The sequence below is a fragment of the Chionomys nivalis genome, chromosome 11, assembly GCF_950005125.1.
Source record: "Chionomys nivalis chromosome 11, mChiNiv1.1, whole genome shotgun sequence".
Taxonomy (NCBI): domain Eukaryota; kingdom Metazoa; phylum Chordata; class Mammalia; order Rodentia; family Cricetidae; genus Chionomys; species Chionomys nivalis.
In genome coordinates, this window is record NC_080096.1 from 31,833,620 (window position 1) to 31,839,036 (window position 5,417).

Genomic DNA, 5,417 nt, shown 5'->3' on the forward strand with positions numbered 1-5,417 from the left:
CTTCCTCGTGAACTACAACGAGGGGCTTCCTGTCTTTCCTTCTCTTGCCTTCACATCTGTGTTCGGTGTGACCTTAACCGGTTCTCCATTTCCAGAGACACTTTATACTCTCTAGTGATGCCTCCAGGTCCCAACCCAGGAGCCTAGATACAGGTAGGTACTAGGAAAAGATTCCTTTATAAAGTAATAATGTAACTCAAATGTCCTTGGCTTCTGTTTGCAGAGAACAGATATCTATATTGGGATTTAAACCCACAGTCCCTCCTGGCCCCTAGTGGTCCTCTCCAGCTACACGAAGCCTGCCGTCTCCCAGACCCCTCAGTTTCCCAAGGCTGCATTGCTAACATTGTGCAAAGGACCACAGCAAAGACTGTAAAGGACTCCAGTGGATGCTCTGTGGGGCTCTGTCTCCACTGGTCACTTCCCACCCAACCCCCATCCTATCGCTGCAGTCAGTTCCTCTCCTCCATGCCAGTGTGACAGCCATCCTGACCCTTACCCACTGGGATCTTCCGCAAATCAAGCTGGCCTGCCCAAGACTCACATCTTGTCGTCACCTTTGCAGGACAGAGTGGCTTGACATGAGACAGGGATAGAGGAGGGACGGGGTGAGCAGGGCCAGACCCTTCCTGACCTTGAAGACACATGAAAGAGACTGGTCAGAGTCCCAAGGTCAGTGCCAGGCTGCTGGAACCACTGTCCTCGGCTTCCCAGGCTCTTTCCATGCTGCCCCATTTCCAGTTTCCATAACAGGCCAGTCTTCCTGGATCTCTATACTTCCGCACTCTACTTCCTCTGCCTGAGATGCTGCTGTCCCCACAGAAGTTTCAAATCTGAGCTTAAGTGTCACTTCCTCAGAAAGGCAGACCTTGCCCTCCCCTCTGCTGTCTAAGTCACACCTGCCATACTGTTTTCTTTCAACCCCTCACTATGCCTCATCTGTCTAGTTGCTTCGTGTCTGCCTCTCCTGCTGGCTGAGTTTCATGAGACCTATCCCTGGGTCTAAAACTCACTTGGGTGGCATCGATGGAGGAGTCCAGTAGTAGAAGCAGGAGGCCTGGTTAGGGAGAAGTTGTAGGTGTACGAGCGTGAGAGACTGGTTGCTTGGCCCAGAAAGATGGCTGAGGGGAGGCAGAGGAATGAATTCCTCTGACTTCCAGACTGGTGGGGGTTAGCCAAAGGAGAGGAAGCATGGCCTGGGCAGGAGAAAATGCAGAGGAAGATGGAGCTCTGATGACCGGAAGCATTCAGATGACAAACACATCATCAGGAAATGTCCTTAAGCCAGACCTCACCTTCCCTCCTACGAGATGGTTTGAGAGTGACAGGCACACAGTCACACAGTTGGGGCCGTGGTTATGACCCTGCTACCCAGTGGCCTCCAAAGTCTGTGTTTTCATACACTGAGCTGTGAGAGGTGCCTGTCCAAACCCCACAGGCCGGGTGGTTGGAGAGTATTGGAATGTAGCTCCCAGAGACTCTTAGCCAGAAGGAAAGGGGGCGGAAACTGAGCTTTGTGTGGCTGCTGCCCAGTGGATGAAGGGAAGAAAGACAGAAGCAGCAGCACCTGAGAAGGAACCCCAGCTAGTGCCTGAGCCTGCAGCTTGTTTTCTTAGCTGCAGAGGGATGAACATAGCTTCAGCCGGAGGCTAGAGGCTCAGGCTTTTTAGCTCTCTACATCCGGCCTTCCATGCTGCTATATCCACCTGCTGGGTGGCCCTGATTCTCTGGCTGCTACCTCTCAGACTCCCCCCCCCCCTCCACTTTGCCTGTCTTGACTTCATGGGGAGGCAGAAGGCCTTCCTCCACACCAATTACCTTCTCCTCGAGGTCTCTTCCGCTGGTTGACCCCTCCCTGGCAGACTGAACCTGGCATCCTCGTTCCCATCCCCCACAGCAGCTGTAGAGGCCGAGCCAGTCACCCACTGGCACATGAACTCAGCTCTTGCTCTTCTGGTGGCAGTCCGTCATTGAGCTCTGGGGACTCATTCAGTGGGTATGACAGCTAGTGGCTTTGGGAGAAGCTTGTCATCCTCGTGGAGGAGCCTTCAGAATTGCTCTTTTTCTCTGTGCCTCAGACATCCAATGTGCACCACCACCCCCCCCCCCCACGCACACACAAGTCTTCTAGAATCTTGGCATCAGTTACGGCCAGACAGTGTACATTGCTCAGATCTCAGATGTGCCTTCTCTGTCACCCTGTCCTCTTAAGACAGAAACTCCACCCCACAGTGTCTTGGCATCGACGTCCACCTTTCTCCACTGTTTGCACAAAGCATGAGCGACCATGTCATTACTCACCAGCTGTTCCCAAGAGGTACTGAGGGGCACAGGCAGTCCCGGGAACAGCTGTATGATCAGGGAGTACCTTGTTACAATTACTGCTCTGGGTTCAGAGAGGAAGGAGGACTGATATCTCAGGCTCAGAAGTGGAGCTCATCTCATAGCTCCGAGCCCCCCAAGACTATCAAAGACTCAGGAGAGTGGTTATGCTTTGTTCCTGTCTAAAATGCAGCCATGAGTGGAGCCACACTGGGAGGCATATTTACAAGGACATAACCTTGTCGTGTGCCAGGCAGCAGGAGGGGCCAGCATTACTGATTACCTTCTATGACTGGTAGGTTACAAGAACTGGTATTTATTGCTCATCTATTAAGTGTCACATGGTAGAACAGGGCAGGGGCATCTAGGCACATATTGTTATGCCCAAATCTGTAATCCCCCCCCTCCCTGCAAGCCAACAAGGAAACCAAGAGTCCCTATGTAAAAGCAAGGAGCCTTTATTTTAATCAAGTTTGCAAACTCGGTCTCTCCACATGTTTAATGTGTTGGAATAACCAGAGAGCCCCGAGCTCAATTAGAATAGGGTTTTATAGCAGTAAAGGTGAGGATGAGGGGTTTCTGAGGTTTTAAGACCCCCTGATTGGCTGCCATTCATCTAGGGTTTCCTGGTGACTATCCGCTGGCAGGTGTTTCTATCTACAGTGCTTGGAATGCCAGACATTTCCTTTGAATGGTCTGTTCTTGGATGGGGGTCGGGTGGTCTCAGCTTGTGGTTCCTCCTGCAGCCTCATCTCAAGATAAACAACTGAGACTCCAGCCTCCATTTAAATTCATCTATGGCCAGAGTCCCAGGTGATAATGGTTGGAAGAAGTAAAGAACTTCCTTTGGGTGACCTGCCCAGACTTAGATTATCATGGCTGGCCCCCACACATATTAAGCGTATTAATGTAGTAAGTGTTAAAATTGGGGCTACGAGTTCTAGCAGAAGGCTACAGGTACCCTTCTTTGGCTACAACTCCAGACAGCTTAAGCAAAGAGAGGGGAATTTGTCTCACAGGCTTTTTTTTGGCAGAGAAGCCCTCAGGCAGAGAAGGAGGCCTGAGCCAGGCCCTGGGACACAGCTGGAGCCCATCCCCCTCTCTTGTCCAGTACCCTCCATGCAAACAGGAATCCCATCACAAGTTCAGCTGGCAGAAGGGCACTTTAACCACTGAGCCATCTCTCCAGCCCTCAGAAGGGAGGGCACTTTAATACCGATCCTCAGAAACTCTGCAGAAATGAAATCTCCCAGTTCATTTTTGTACCTTTTAAAGTTTACTCTGTGTGTGTGTGTGTGTGTGTGTGTGTGTGTGTGTGCATAGGTGCTCATATAATCCAGACGACCACATCAGATCCTCTGGAGCTGGAATTGCAGGCGTTTGTGAGCCATTTGTCCAGGACTATCCTCTGGGACAAACTGACCACCCCCATGAGTTCAGCCGTGCTCACTTGCTTGGGCCAACAGCTGGGCTCTTTGACTGTCGACCTTCCCTGGGGTACCAGCGTGTCATAAGACCCTCACTAGGGATCTAGCTGCACCTCCCAACAAGGCGTGTACAGTTTTGGCCTAACTAGATGGACTCTGGGATGGATGGGTAGGATTTACTGCATACAGGTGGAAGGACTAGGGAGAACAGTCCATCTATGCATCCACGAGGGAGTTGTCGTCCGTTCTGGGTGCAGACTTTCCAGTGCGGCTGCTTTAAGGCCACTCCTGCTCACACCCGTGACCTCCGTAGCTCTATAAGGAAGCATAATAAACTTACTGCTTCCCCAAAGTGAACCTCGATGGAATTGTACCTCAGCTTGTCAGGAGACCTTCAGAGAGAGGGAGTCATTGTTTACTTCTCCCCCAGGGAAGGGATTTTAGCAATCAAGCTGTTTGACACGTGTCCTGGGAACCGAACACGCGTCCTCTGCAAGGATAGTGTGTGCTCTCGCCCACTGAGCCATGTCCTCGGCCCCTCTAACACAATCTTAAATTGCTCAAACGGAGACATGGGGCCCTAGCCTGAGTCTGGGGCTTACCTCTGTTGGGTCAACTGTAGACACAGCCATGAGTCATAAAATAGAATCCTAGTTCCTAGGGCTCTACCTGGAAAGAGGATGAGTGTCGTAAGTGGGACCTATGTCCCCCAAATTATGTCTTCCTAGAGGAATGGAGCAGAGGTATGGGTCCACGGATGCCCTACTGCTACCCTGTGGTATGTCCTTTTCTTCCTCCTAGCCTTTCTGTCCAGATGATGGGAACATTCGCTACCAGCTCTCACTCCTGTGTCTCCTGCACAACACCTGGTTTGCAGGGTACAATAATTTTTTGCTGAATGAGTGGATTCTATCATTTAATTCCCCTCGTAACTATTCATTAAACCTTGTTATTTTACAAAGGAGAGACCCAGACCCACCAAGCGTGCCCTGGTTGGGTTTTTGGTGTTTTTGTTTCTTGTCAACATGGCACAGCTAGTCATTTGAGAGGCAGAAACTTCAGTTGAGAAAATGTCCTCACATCAGATTGACTTGTGGGCAAGTCAATAGGGCATCTCTTGATTGATGATGTGGGAGGACCCAGCACTCTGTGGGTGCTTCCATCCCTGGACCAGTGCTCCTGGTGTTAATTGCAGGCAGGCAAAGCAAGTCAGTAAGCAGCACTCCTCCAGGGCCTCTGCATCAGCTCCTGCCTCCAGGTTCCTGCCCTGAGTTCCTTCAAGTGAGGGACTGTGATGTGGAAGAGTAAGCGAAATAAACCCTTTCCTTCCCAAGCTGCCTTTGGTCATGATGTTTTAACATAGCAATAGAAACCCAGCAGGTTCTCACCTAACTAGAGCTAGGATTCGATACTTCGAGATCAGCCTGGCTCCAAAACCATAATTCTACTCAGTCGGGTCAACAGCCATGAGTTGTACAACTATCGTTCTAGGAGCTGGAAACACAGCACAAGGTCATACTTCAGGAGGGAGAGCAACAGCAATGTGTACATGGGGGTGATAAGGAGAGGGACAGGGGAATAAAGGAAACAAGGGGGCGAGAAATGCTGGGGAAGATGGTGATGGGAAGACAGGGTGACCAGGAATCTATTCTGAGAAGGGGTTGGGCA